This window comes from Manis pentadactyla, chromosome 10 (assembly GCF_030020395.1).
Source record: "Manis pentadactyla isolate mManPen7 chromosome 10, mManPen7.hap1, whole genome shotgun sequence".
In the NCBI taxonomy this organism is placed as follows: Eukaryota; Metazoa; Chordata; class Mammalia; order Pholidota; family Manidae; genus Manis; species Manis pentadactyla.
Genome location: NC_080028.1, coordinates 115,728,402 through 115,743,437, shown reverse-complemented (window position 1 = coordinate 115,743,437; position 15,036 = coordinate 115,728,402). Strand labels below are relative to the sequence as shown.

Genomic DNA, 15,036 nt, shown 5'->3' with positions numbered 1-15,036 from the left:
GCTTGCTCACATTGCTGCTTATTGGCAGTTCTCAGGATTAAATATTTGGTAGTGGTCTAGAAGAAGCATGATTTTTTTTTAATTTGATATTTTAGTCTTTTGAAACTCTGAATTCAGATATATGATGGTATATGGTCTTGGATTATATAGTCTTGGATATGACAGATTTCTCTTCAATAATGTGGCTCTTTATTTTCACTTCCATCTGTATTGCTACTGTTTCCACACACACAAAAAAGTGTTTTTTCTTTCTGGATGGAAGAGTCTTTGAGAGCAAAACTACTAACTTCTAAAAGTGTCATCTGAGATGATTTACATTATAACTCATGTTTAGAAAAAAGTATCTCATTTTTGTTATCTTCTGTAAATACCCTGACTCTTAGAAATTAATCTAATAATTAATTTCTGCCAAATCTACCTATTTGTTTAACCTACAAAAGAAAATTACATTATCTGTAGTCTTAAGAATTTAATCAGAGTTAAAATGACTACAGGTTAATAAAGCTGATAAGAACTTTCCTTACAACGTATTTGACTTCTGATTTCTCATTTTTGATGAAATAGCATTTCCTTTCCACAGCAGAGTTCTCTTCTTATAACATTTCAGCAGAATGTCAGTCCCTCCCATGAAGATAGATGTCAGCATTATACCCTGAGCAGACATACTGAAAACGACTGGGTTATTTACTTTTTTAAAGTTTCAAAATATTGTGAGGTAATATTCATACCACATATATTGTTCACTTAAGAATGGCTTTATTTATTCATATATTTGAACATCTTTATAACACTGTCTTCAAGTTCCTTACTTTAAAACTCACCGTTTTGTACCTTTTTTTTATGACATTTGAGAAGCTCATGTGGAGTCCATCGTATCTTCACCTATAATGCATGTGATACAATTAGATTGTTTTAATCCTAAAATATACCTTATTTCCATTTCAATAAGATGTACTTTTATTATGGAAGAATTTCTTTTCTTGTGAAAGTATGTACTATGCACAAAATGAACTGCACTATTCACACTCAGTGTATTTATCCATTTGAAATGTGCTTATGTAGAAGAATTTTTCCATCAAATAAAGAAGAACCACAGACTTTGTTCTGAACTAAGGAAGCTATTATATATTTGAGTAAATCTGACTTTGTTTAAATAGTCTCAATGCTTTGTAAAATTAAACTTGGCTGATTGCTTGTTTTCCAGGGTAATCATTAAAGGACAAAGCAGAATTTTAGAGCTCCAGCACTATTGGCAAGCCTTGCTTGTTTGCTTCTCCCTGTAAATGAGCAGCCAAAGGAACTTCTGTGCTTAAGACAGTGTTCCAATCAACCCATCTCTCTCAGTGTAACGTCCATTTGGCCTCTGAAGTATTACTTATCATCATTTCATCCTCTTCTCTCTTTTGTATCCATTTCAGCTGCCTTATCTTTTTCCCTTTCTTTCAAATGTTTACAATTTTTACATAATTCCATATAGAAAAGTAGCCTGAACTTCCATATCCGCACAAGCAGAATACCTAATTGTTAACATTTTACTACATTTGTCCCATTGCAACTTGCTCCCCCCATATACGCATATAAGTCCTTTTCAGAACCTTTTGGGAGCAAGCTGCAGAAGTGATGCCTCATTTTCCCTAGATACTCCAAAATCTCTAGTCTATGTAACTACCAAATCAGGTATTCGACATTGATACAACACCACCCACATTTTAGGCCCCACCCTAAGTCTGCTTAATGTACCACAATGCTAGTGGGATGGCTGCTGTTCCACAGAGACATGGTGTCCAATTCCTCCCCCTTGAATGCAGGCTGACACTGAGGCTTGCTTACCAACACAATGCTTGGAATTCTGAGCTGTCATGCAAGAAGTGTAATTCTCTGAGGTCACTTTGCTAGAGTAGCCACAGGTAAGAACTAACAATTCTAACTGATCCCAGCTTTCCAACCATCCCTGACACATCTCTAGACGTGTAACTGAGATCATATTGGGCCCTTTGTACCTGCCTATTTTCAATACCATGTCACATGGCAGAACTGTTCAGGTAAGCCTGGTCCAAATTCCTCACCTAAAAAGCCACGAGATATCACAGAATTGCTTTGTCTCTAAATTATGGGGTACCTTTTTGCCCAGAAATAGGTCAACAAAATACCTTATAAAGTCTCATTTTTCTTTCTAGTCCAATATCCTAGGAAAATGCTTACATTTAGTTATGGATTATATACTCCTTCAATCTGAAACAATTCTTGAGTCTTCCTCTTTCATGTTCTTAGTTTTGGAGAGAACAGGTCTTACCGTTCTTAGGATGGGTTTTAGTCTGGGCCCATGACCAGACATAGATCATGCACTCTTGTCAGGAAAACTACAGAAATGATCCTGTGTTCTTTATGACGTATCACATCAGAAAGCACCAAGGTCTGCCTGTCCCAGAACCACTGATGTTCATTTTAATGATCTGGGTTTGATGATGTCTTCCAGTTTCTCCACCTTAAATTCACAATTTTTTCTGCTGGCAATTGATTAGTATTTGGTGAGATGGCATTCTAGGATTATAGTAATATCCAGTCCCTCAAACTCTACTAGCCTTAGCGTCCATAGGCAATTCCGACTATATCAACCTCCTCTGATGACCGCCAAATGCTGCTGCTCTATTTGCAACATCTACTGGAAACTCTACTGTGAAGAATAGCTTTCCTATTCTTCTACCATTGATTTATGTGCTTGCTTAATTAATGTATATTAGTTAGTATATAATAAATTTTATTTTATTAAATGAGTGGTAACCCTTTATCATTATTTTGATACTCAAACCACACTCTTTGTACATTGGGAGCCCCTTCAAACTGGTTATTATGTCATTTGGGGGACATCTTCATTATTTTTTAGAACATACTTACTTCTACAAGAGTTTAAAGCACATCTTGGATCTTCCCTGGACCCATCCTGGAATTAGCCATTTCTCTAATGGAGGATGATATCTAGAAAGCAAGTTCTGAGATCTTGTAGCATTCATTGCTCCTTGGAATCATTGTTAATAGGCCCTCAGAACTAAGGAAGTACAGTTATTATATCTATTTCTTATATATCTAATTCACTTACGTACTGTGAGTTCACACTGACGCCTCGTATTAAGATTTACCATCTAAGGGTTCTTTCCAGTCCTCCCGATATCCATCCAGCTCTGAGAAACTGACTCAATATATTTACTCATTTGTTCAATTTAATTGTCTAGTGTAACCAGTCTCACAACAGACATGCCATCTTCTCCTATTGTCACATCTGCAACAGTCTAAATGGCCCCATGTCCTCTTTTTCCAGGTCTGCTCTCTCATTCCCCCAACGACCATCTCAACTCTGTACTGATTCTTTATGGGGGTCCACAACCCTCCCTTGCTATCCCATGGCTGTGCCAGAAAGGAAAATGGAAAGGAAGACGAAGCCCCCATTCTTTCTTACGAAGTTGTTTTAATACCTTCTTGCCAGTTCTCCCTGTCCCAGTTTTCCTCCATCTCATCTCTTTTCTGTCCTAAAACCTGCAGAGAGATTTTCATAGAGCACAATGCATGGTGACAAAAACAGGAAATTTGAAATGCATCCTTACTTTTCACTTAATTGGATTATTTTGGACCTTTAACTTATCTGGTTTTAAATTCCCTTAGTTTTATAAAGGGAAATAATACTTATTGAGAGTGTGTGCTATAAAGTTCCAGGTTGAAAATGTAGAATGACAAGAAAATAATTGTAGCTGTTGGGAAAACTGTTAAAATTATCATGGGAAATTCTAACATGATTCTGAAACTCCTTTTAAAACACTCAATGTAAAATTTAATTTAAAAAATTTAAATATCTTTCAATTCATCTCATCAGCTACAGGATAAAGATCTAAATTTCTGTGTACCTTGAAAGATTTTCCGTGAGCTGGCCCCAGCTTACAACTCCAGCCTCACTTCTTAATCCTCCCCAGTCATCACTCACACCACAGCCAACCTAAGACCTTGCATTTCTTTGGCATTAGTATGTTCTTCTCTTTCTATGCTGCGCATATACTATTGGTCCAACTTAAATTCATTTTTTTCTAAATAAAATTAGTGCAAAACTTAACTTATACTTTAATATTAAAAATAAATTCATCTCTTCTGGAAACTACCCTTGACTATCTCCAAAATAAACAGAATTAACTCACTTACACTTTGGGCTTCAACTATGACCCTCGGGTATCTTTATATGTATAGCATTTGTCACAACAGATGGCAACTACACACACATACACACACAGGTCTTACGAAATTGTTTATTCAATGAATAAAGGCTGCATCTTGTTCATTTTGATATTCCCAAGGTATATGGCTTATGGCCGATAGTTCAGTCTTGCCAATAATAAATGTCCAGTAAATGTTTAATAAAAAATTCTTAATGGTTATTATGATCACTTATAACTACTAATTATTCAGTAGTGTGCTAGCATTATCTGCTCTTTTTATAAAATAAGCCACATAAAACACTGTTATGTACATTCTGAAAGATCTCTATCCTATAAATTAGGAAAATAAGGCTCACCAATAATAAATCAATAAATATTTAACAAAAATCCATGAATGGATATAATGACCAAAAATTATTGATCACTTATTACTACTAATTATTCAGTACTGTGCTAAGCACTGTTCATTCTTCATTTAAAATAAACAGCATAAAACCCTGTTATGTTCATACTAAAAGAACTCTATCCCATATATTAGGAAAAAAAGTTCAGAGGAGTTACTAATTTGTGTAAGTTCACAGCATCTAGAACATCAAGGCTTAAGCTATTAACATATCTGTAATGCCAAAAAATATATAGCACATGCATGAATACAGGTTAATATTAAGAAAACTATTTAAAAATAATTGTCACATTATACATTTTATTTTTACTTTGACATTATAAATCATTAAAATAAAAGTAAATGTTGAAGGACTTAGCTAAATTACTCTTTAATATTGCTGGCTTGGTTCCATTTTGTGTGGCCAAGTGGACTGCATCAGCCTTGAACTGACAGTAGCCACTCCCTGGAGCACATGCCATAGATAACAGCTTACAGAGCCACAAGTAAATGTAAGTTCCTGGTATGACTCTCTCAGAGGACCTTGTGATAAAGATTACCCTGCTATCCAGGGTCTTTCCTTTGTAACCCCCTTAAAAAGATCCCCCAACTTATCAAAACACCACTTTCTTGGTTTGAACTGACAAATTTGGCCATTGCTCAGGAACCCCAAAGCATTCCACCCATAGACCCTAATAAAGTCATTTGATCCAGGTCCCTCCATGCTCTCTGCCTGAATCCTGCTTTGAACTTCCTCACATGGCCCCCCAAGGCATGCCATGTACCACCTCCAGGACTTGGACTAATAAACTTCTCTGCTTCAGTTCCTTTGTGGTCTTTTTTAAAGAAAGCTTACATTCCACACTTCAGAGCTCTGTTTAACAAATGATAATTTAGTGGAGTCACACAGGTATACCAAATGCAAAAGGAATGTGCTAAATGGTTCATATGCGTTATCTCATTTAGTGAGTCATAGTTGGGAGAACTTATCAGATAATTCAAATGTCACACAGCCAATAAATAATAAAGCCAAAGATGCTCTGTTCTATCTGATTCAAAGTTTATTTTGCTAAACCACCTTGCAAACCTACAGTTTTTAAAATATAAAATATAGCCATCACCAATGGGAATGGAAAAAGATGGTGGCATGACACAAAAATAAAACACAAAAATACAGCAAATACAACTAATCCTGAAAGAGCAACCTGAAGACTGCAGAACAGATAGTCTATATCTGGGGAAAAGAGAAGAATTCACAGAAAAGGGTAAAGTAGCAAAACCATGACCTGGTGGAATTCAAACACCCTCCTCAAACTAGCTCACAGGAGGGAGGAAGAGACACTGAGTGGGGAGAGAGTAGAAGCCCAGGACTGCTTGAACACCCAGCCCTGGAGATGTGCTCCAGGAGCATGAACCCACATTACATGGTGCTCTGGAGATTAATGGTGTTGGAAAGCAAAGACAGACAGAATACTCAGAGAAACTGAGATTCCAGCCACTTGTGGAGAAGAGTTACCACAGCTGGCCACTCTGGAACAAAAGAAAGGTAAGCACTTTGAAAGACATCCCAACAGTGAGAGGCCTGCTAAAGGGGCAAAAATTACACAAAGCTTGCTGCTCAAGAGAAATGACAGGTGGATAAAATTTTCCCAGCACACTCAGCACAGCACCTTGGGAGCATTCAGGAGCCACTCCATCCCCCTGGCTGGCAATGTGATATGCAGCCTGCTGCTCCTTCCTCCCAGCCGAAACTGGTCAGCATACCTGCTACCCCAGCCATTGCACCACAACAGCCAGACGATAGCCCCACCTATGAAAGCTATGGGGCATAATGCAGAGGTTCCTCCCTGAACACTGGGCCCATTGGCCCCAGCAGCTCATGTAGAGCTTCTGGGCAATAGAGGGCGCTGCCTACACAAAATTATTATTCCATAGGAATCAGTAAAAAAAATGAAACGGTAAAAAAAAAAAAACTGTACAAAAAATAATCCAACAGACACCAGAAAGAGGGCTAAGTGAAACTGAAATCACCAATCTTATTGATAATGATTTCAAAATAAAAATCAAAAACATGTTCACACAGCTACAGAAAAATATTCAAGATCTCAGTGAGGACTTCAAGAAAGAAAGAAACTTTGAAAAATACAGTATTTGAGATGAAACACACAATGCAGTGATTTAAAAGCAGATTGGAGGAGGTAGAGGAGATGGTAAATGAAACAAAAATTAGAGAACAAGAAAACAAAGAAGCTGAGGCAGAGAGAGAAAAAAGAATCTCTAGGAATGAAAGAACAATAAGAGATTCGTGCAACAAATACAAATGGAACAATATTTGCATTATAGGGATACCAGAAAAAGAAGAGAGATAAAAGGACAGAAAGTCTCTTTGGGGACACAGCTACTGAAAATTTCCCCAGTCTAGGAAAGGAAACATGCTCTCAGGCCATGGAAGTGCACAGATCTCCAAACACAAGGGACCCAAGATTAAGACATATAATAATTAAAATGGCAAAGATCAAGGACAAGGACAGAGTATTAAAAGCACCAAGAAAGAGAAAAAAGATTACATACAAAGGAAAACCCATCAGGCTATCGTCAGCCTTCTCAGCAGAAACCTTACAGGCCAGAAGGGAGTGGCATGATATATTTAATGCAATGAAACAGAAGGGCCTGGAACCAAGAATACTCTACTCAGCAATATCATCATTTAAATTTGAAGCAAGAATTAAAGAATTTCCAGATAAGCAAAAAGTTGAGGGAATTTACCTCCTACAAATCATCTCTAGTGTATTTTAAAGGGACTGTTCTAGATGAAAGTGTTTCTAAAGCTAAATAGCTGTCACGAGAGAAAATAAAACCACAGTTAAGAAAGTAGACCAATTAATTACTAAGGAAATGCAAAATTAAATCAGCTACACACAAAGTCAGTCAAGGGATACACAAAGAGTACAGAATATAAATGTAATATATAAAGACTGGAGGAGGAAGAAAAAGAAGGAAGGAAAAAAAGAACTTTTAGATTGTGTTTGAAATACCATAATAAGGGAGTTAAGTTAGACTGTTAGATAGTAAAGAGGCTGCCCCTGAACCTTCTGTAACCACGAATCTAAAGCCTGCAATGGCAATAAGTACATACCTATTGTTAATCACCCTAAATGTAAATAGTCAGAATGCACCAATCAAAAGACATAGAGTTACAGAATGATAAAAAGCAAGACCCATGTATATGCTGCCTACAAGAGACTCACTTCAAACCCAAAGACATACACAGACTAAAAGTGAAGGGATGGAAACAGAATCGAAAAAGGGGAAATTACTATGGACACCATGGAAATACGAAGAATTATTAGAGAATACTATGAAAAATTATATGTTAACAAAATGGATAACCTATAAGAAATTGAAAACTTTCTAGAAAAATGCAACCTTCCAAGACTAACCCAGGAAGAAACAGAAAAATTGAACAGACCAATTACCAGAAATGACATTGAACTGGTCATCAAAAAACTACCTAAAAACAAAATTCCTGTACCAGAAGGCCTCACTGCTGAATTTTATCACACATTTAGAGAAGACATAATACCCATCCTCCTTAAAGTTTTCCAAAAGGTAGAAGAGGAGGAAATACTTCCAAACTCATTCTATGAGGTCAGCATCACTCTAATACCAAAACCAGACAAAGACACCACAAAAAAGAAAATTACAGATCAATACCCCTAATGAACATAGATGCAAAAATCCCCAACAAAATATTAGCAAACTAAATTCAAAAATACATCAAATAGATCATCTATGATGATCAAGTGGGATTTATTTCAGGGATGCAAGGATGGCACAATATTAGAAAATCCATCAACATCATCCACCACATCAAGAAAAAGAAGAACAAAAATCAGAAGATCATCTCCATAGATGTGGAAAAAGCATTCGAAAAAATTCAACATCCATTTATGATAAGAACTGTCTACAAAATGGGTATAGAAGGCAAGTACCTCAACATAATAAAGGCCATATATGACAAACCCACAGCCAACATCATACTTAACAGTGAGAAGCTGATAGCTTTCTGTTTAAGATAGGGAACAAGACAAGAATGCCCACTCTTCCCACTTTTATTCAACATAGTTGTGGAGGTCTTAGCCATGGCAATCATAAAAGGTATCCAGATAGGTAAAGAAGAAGTTAAACTATCACTGTTTCCAGATAACATGATATTGTACATAAAATACCCTAAAGAATCTGCACTGAAACTACTAGAACTAATAACTGAATTCAGCAAAGCTTGAGGATACAAAATTAATACACAGAAATCGATTACATTTCTATATAGTACCGATGAATGAGCAGAAAGAGAAATCAGAAAAATACCATTTACAATTGCATCAAAAAGAATAAAACACCTAGGAATAAACCTAACCAGGGAGGTGAAAGACCTGTACCCTAAAACTACAAGACACTCATGAAAGAAAGACACACCAATAAATAGAAATATAACCTGTGCTCATGGATAAGAAAAATTAATATTGTCAAAATGGCCATCCTGCTAAAGCAATCTACAGATTCAATGCTATCCTTATCAAAATACCAACAACATTCTTCAACAAACTAGAACAAATAGTTCTAAACTCATATGGAACCACAAACAACTCTGAATAGCCAAAGCAATCCTAAGAAGGAAGAATAAAGCGGGGGAGATAACACTCCCCAAACTCTACTACAAAGCTACAGTAATCAAAACAATTTGGTACTGGGGCACAAGAACAGACCCATCAATCAATCGAATAGAATAGTAAGCCCAGTTATAAACCCACATAAATATGGCCAATTAATATACAATAAAGAAGCCATGGACATACGATGGGGAAATGACAGCCTCTTCAACAACTGGTTTTGGGAAAACTGGACAACTACATGTAAGAGAATGAAACTGAATTATTGTCTAACTCCATAAACAAAAATAAACCCAAAATGGATCCAAGACCTGAATGTAAGAAATGAAACCATAAAACTCTTACAAGAAAACATAGACAAAAATCTCTTGAACATAAGCATGAGCAACTTTTTCTTGAACACATCTCCTTGAGCTAGGGAAACAAAAGCAAAAATGAACAAATGGGACTGTGTCAAACTAAAAAGCTTCTGTACAGCAAAGGACACCATTGGCAGAACAAAAAAGCATCCTACAGTATGAGAGAATATATTCATAAATGACATATCTGATAAGAGGTTAACATCCACAATATATAAAGAGCTTACACATCTCAATACTCTAAAAGCGAATAACCCGATTAAAATATGGGGAGGATATGAACAGACACTCTCCAAAGAACAAATTCATATGGCCAACAGGGGCATGAAAAGATGCTCCACATTGCTAATTATCAGGGAAATGCAATCTAAAACCATAATGAGGTACCACCGCACACCATTTAGGATGGCCAACATCCAAAACACAAGTAACAACAAATGCTGACAAGGATGTGGAGAAAGGAGAACCCTCCTACACTGCTGGTGCGAATGTAAATTAGTTCAACCATTGTGGAAAGCAGTAGAGGTTCCTCAAAAAACTAAAAATAGAAATACCATTTGACCCAGTAATTCCACTTCTAGAATTTACCCAAAGACATGATCCCTGATTCAAAAAGACTTTTGCACCCCTCTGTTTATTGCAGCACTATTTACAATAGCCAAGATATGGAAGCAACCTAAGTGTCCATCAGTAGATGAATGGATAAAGAAGAGGTGGTACATATACACAATGGAATATTATTCAGCCATAAGAAGAAAAATAAATCCTACCAATTGCAACAACATGGATGGAGCTTAAGGGTATAAGCCAGGCAGAGAAAGACAAGTACCAAATGATTTCCCTCATTTGTGGAGTATAACAACAGAGCAAAAGTGAAGGAATGAAACAGCAGCAGACTCACAGACTCCAAGAAGAGACTAGTGGTAACCAAAGGGTAAGAGTATTGGTGGGGATGGAGTAGGGGATGAAAGGGCATTATGATTAACTCACATAATGTACATAGGTCACAGGGAAAGCAGTGTAACACAGAGAAGATAAGTAGTGACTCTATAGCACTATGCTGATAGTGACTGCAGCGGGATGGGAGAGACTTGATAATATGGGTGAATGTTGAAACCACAATATTGCTCATGTGAAACCTTAATAAGATTGTATATCAATGATACCTTAATAATAAAAAAAGTACTGCCATCACCTTTATCCAAGATGACAAAACATATCACAAATTGGGTGTAAGAATTAGACAGGAAATAAATTTTAAAAAGAGGTACCAATAAGGGGCTAAGACAGGGTTTGGAAAACTTTTCTCTAAAGGGCCAGACAGTAAATATTTTAGGATTTGTGGGCCATAAAGTTCCTGTCACAAATACTCAATTCTGTGGTTATGGCATTAAAGCAGCCAAAGGCAATGCATAAATGCATGTGACTATGTTTCAATAAAACTTTATTAACAGAAATAGGCAGTGGGCCATAATTTGTGGTCCCCTGGACTAAGGAACTCAGTATTCTTAACCATAAAAAATACTGAAAGCAAATCTATTAAGAGTTATATTATCTTTTGTGGCCTATACTCCCAAGGAGAAAAACAATCGATGAATGACATGATATAACACAAGGAAACAATGGACATATACGTGAACCACCAAATCAAATGTGAAAATTGGATTTCCTGAAAATGATCAAAAGGGAAAATGCCATTGAGCAGGTAATATATAAGATATTGTATAAAAATATAAGCTTGATGGAAAGAGTTTCCCAGAAACATATAACTACTAGTTTATAATAATTTGGAAGCTATAAGTAAGTACTTTTTATTTCTAGGTATGTATCCATGTACAATTCTTTCATTGTTAAACCTAGTATTTTAATATCTAAGAAATATGGAAAAATTATTCTCATATACACTGTGATAAGTTAGAACAATTGATCTCAAATGTTAGTGTGCTGTATATTAAAAGCACTTGAAATGCTCATTAAGTACATTAACCAGAGTCCCAAACCCAGAGACGCTGATCCAGTAAGTCTTGGGTGGCACACCCCAAATGATTCTCATGCAGACTGTCTCAGAACCATATATGAGAAATTTTTAACTAAAGCAATAATTTACCTGTATGTCATGTGCTATACCAAACAGCAAGGAGCCTCTGGGAAACAGAAAGTGGATTTAACTGGCCACCAGGGATAGTCAACCACCAGGAATAAGACTTAAACTTAACACTGTTTACCTTCTAAGATGGAATATGGCTCTCAGGAGAGAGGTGTTGGGGTAAATTCTGTGTTAGTAATTAGAAGTTTAAGTATCTGCTCCCATCCAGTTTCATAGTAAAACACAGACCTGATCATTTAGCAACCATATCTATCTCCTGCTTCAATAGAAGAAAAAAAAATTACCACAAATTACTGACTTAAAATACATAAGCAATTTATTATCTTACAGATCTAGAGATCTGAAGTCTGACATGGGCTAAAACCAAGCTCTTGACAGAGGGCTGTGTTCCTGCTGGAGCTGTTAAAGGATAATAGATTTCCTTGCCTCTTCCAGCTTCTGGAAAATACTTCTCTGGCCTCTTCTGTCATCTTCAAGAGGAGCAGAAGAGCATTTCCTGATATCTGTGACTCTAAACATCTCTTCTGCCTCCCACATTTACTTTAAAGGAATCTTGTGATGACATTCCTAGCCAGGTAATTCAGGATAATCTAATGTTTAAAAGTCAACTGATGAACAACTGTAATTACATCTGCAATTTAATTACCTATTGTGATAGAACATAACATTCACAGGTTCATGAGATTAACACCTGGACATCTTGGGAGTGGGGGGTCCTTTATTTCTCCTACCACACCCATAGAAAAACTCTCTTTCCAACCACAAGAAAATGGAAAGGAGGAAAAAGGAGAGATTCTATAAAAGAGACTCAGTTTCTAAGAATGTTAAGATTATTTCAGGTGCCATGTAATACAGCACCTATACAGTTGGTTTTTTGAGTAGCAGTGTGGTGCATTTCAATAATGGAAAAACCAGAAGGAAGAACATACCCCATATAGCTTCAAAAGGAAAGTTGCTGGTCATAGAGCGTGAAAGGAAGACATGTTTTCTAAGAAAAGGGAAATAAAAAGGGTGTTATAGACTGAAAGTGTTTGACCTCCTAATTCATACGTCAAAGCCCTAACCCCCAGTGTAGCTATATTTAGAGATGGTGCCTCTCAAGAAATTAAGGTTAAATTAAGTCATAAAGGTGGGGCCCCCATCCAATAGGATTAGTGTCCTTATAAGAGATACCATAGATCTCTTAATTTCTCTGTCTGCACGTGCACATACTAACGAAGGGCCTTGTGAGGACTCAAAAGAAGTTAGACCTCTGTAAGCCAGGAAGAGAGCCTTCACCAGAAACCAAATAAGCCAGAACCTTTATCTTAGACTTTCAGCCTCCAGAACTGAGAAAATAAGTATGTTGTTTAAGTCACTTTAGTCTATATATTTTGTTAGGACAGCCCAAGCAGACCAATACAGAGGGAGAAGGGACAAAGGCAGAAAGTGTAGAATTATGGGCCCAATCAAGAAATCAGATTCACATGGCTAGCTTTAGAAAATACATTCCCATGATTAAAATATTTAGCCAAATGTTATGCCAGGTCAATGAGTCGATTTCTTCTTTTTTAATACAGAAACCTTTAGAGCTAAACATTGGGAAAGATTTTCTGTATAAATAAATTAGTACTTTTCTATACTGTATAAAGCAAGTTTGGGAATATAAACAAGTGTTTTGTGAATATTTCTTGTGTGCTTATTCTTTTCTTTTTTATTGAAGTGTCATTGATATTCAACTTTAAAAAATGTAATACTTCATGAATTTGCATGTCATTCTTATACAGGGGCCATGCTAATCTTCTCTGTATTGTTTGAATTTTAGTATATGTGCTACTGAAGTGAGCACCTTGTGTGCTTATTCTTATAGGTTACTAATGCATATTATATGTAGAAGTGAATAAATCATCAAGGTATTTAGATAGGCATTTAGAATTGCACTCAAGTTACAACTAATTGTAATGCATGCATTCAACAAGATCAAAACTTACTTGAATTTTCAAACTAAGAAGTGAAGTCTTCCCGAAAGAGGAAACATTTGTTTTCACGGGTCACTCTTTTTACATTCAAAAGTCAATCATTCTCTTTGCTTTGTTAAATTTATTTTCAAAATGAAGTTTTTAATATTCAGAGCACTTGTCACAATATGGTGTCATAGAAGCACAGAATTTTAGATTTTGCAAATTCTTCTATATCTTACTAAAGAGATAAAAACTCATGATTGATCGTGCTAATTTGTGCCAAAGTTTCCCCCTTTTTATTAACAATCCTGAACATTTTAAGAGAGACGTCTATTGGTTTTCTTCCTTTGACATACAAAACAAAATCTCTAAATGCAGCCATGCTGCTACAGTGTTCACATCTTCCTGAATGTGCTGTATCCATAGCAATTGAATTTTATATTTTGTAGCTTTCAGTTGGGTTTGACTACCAAGAAAAACTACTCAAGCCAACCCTTTTTGGAATTTGCTGCTTTCTTTGACCAATTAATTTGACTAGTCAAGTTAATCAAGCTACTTAAGCCATTTGCTAATATGGATGCCTCACAGGGTGTATTGCAGTAGACCAAGGCCAAATTTTTCTCCCATTTACTACTCTTGTTTCTCATTACATTTTAAGGAGGTGAAGGTAATAAAGTAATTAACTGCATTTATGCAACCACCTCATTCTAACAACTAAGAAAATTAGTAGGGAAGTTTTAAAGTGAAAAATAAGGGGTCAACCCTAAATTGAAAAAAAAATGAAATAGATGCAAAATTGAGGAAGAAAAGCTGAATTAATTAGGACCTTAAAATTTGCTCATGAATTAAATTAAATGTGCATTAAACTTTTTAGTGTTCTAATGATATGTAAATATTTATGAATGTAAACACTAAAAATGACATATAACTATTTAAAACATAATTAGCATTATCCCATTAAGATGTGGAGAGATAAATATAAGCCCATAGACACATACCTCAAGTACAGTTCTTCACTGTGTTATAAGAAATATTCAAAGGATATAATCATAACTATTAATTCCTGTAGTGTTGGCCTGAGAAAATCATGAGGAAGGTGGTGATAAGACACCATGCCTGTGGCAGATATCACAGAGGTCCAAACCAGTCTTCTGAGACAAAAGGTACTGACATAGGCTCTTTTATAGCTTTTTAGTCTTCTTTCACTTCAAGATTACTAGCACCAAGTTAGAAAATAGCTTTAAATTCAAAAGCCCAAAATTTTAGTTCTAATTCTGTTTCAACAAGACACTAAGTCATTGCCGATTTTCTTAGTCTTTTTTAAAAAATCAATATCAAACATTACTTGTAAAGACACTGTCTTGCCTGAGAGTGCCAGC

The 15,036-nt window shown here is 35.9% G+C and overlaps 1 non-coding gene across 1 annotated transcript; it reads right to left on the bottom strand.

The window, feature by feature from the left end:
* Window positions 1-13,438: 13,438 nt before the first annotated feature.
* LOC118914805 (U6 spliceosomal RNA) lies at window positions 13,439-13,545 on the bottom strand. Its single transcript, XR_005025767.1, has one exon. It is a non-coding gene; the product is annotated as a U6 spliceosomal RNA (small nuclear RNA).
* Between the last annotated feature and the right edge of the window lie 1,491 nt (window positions 13,546-15,036).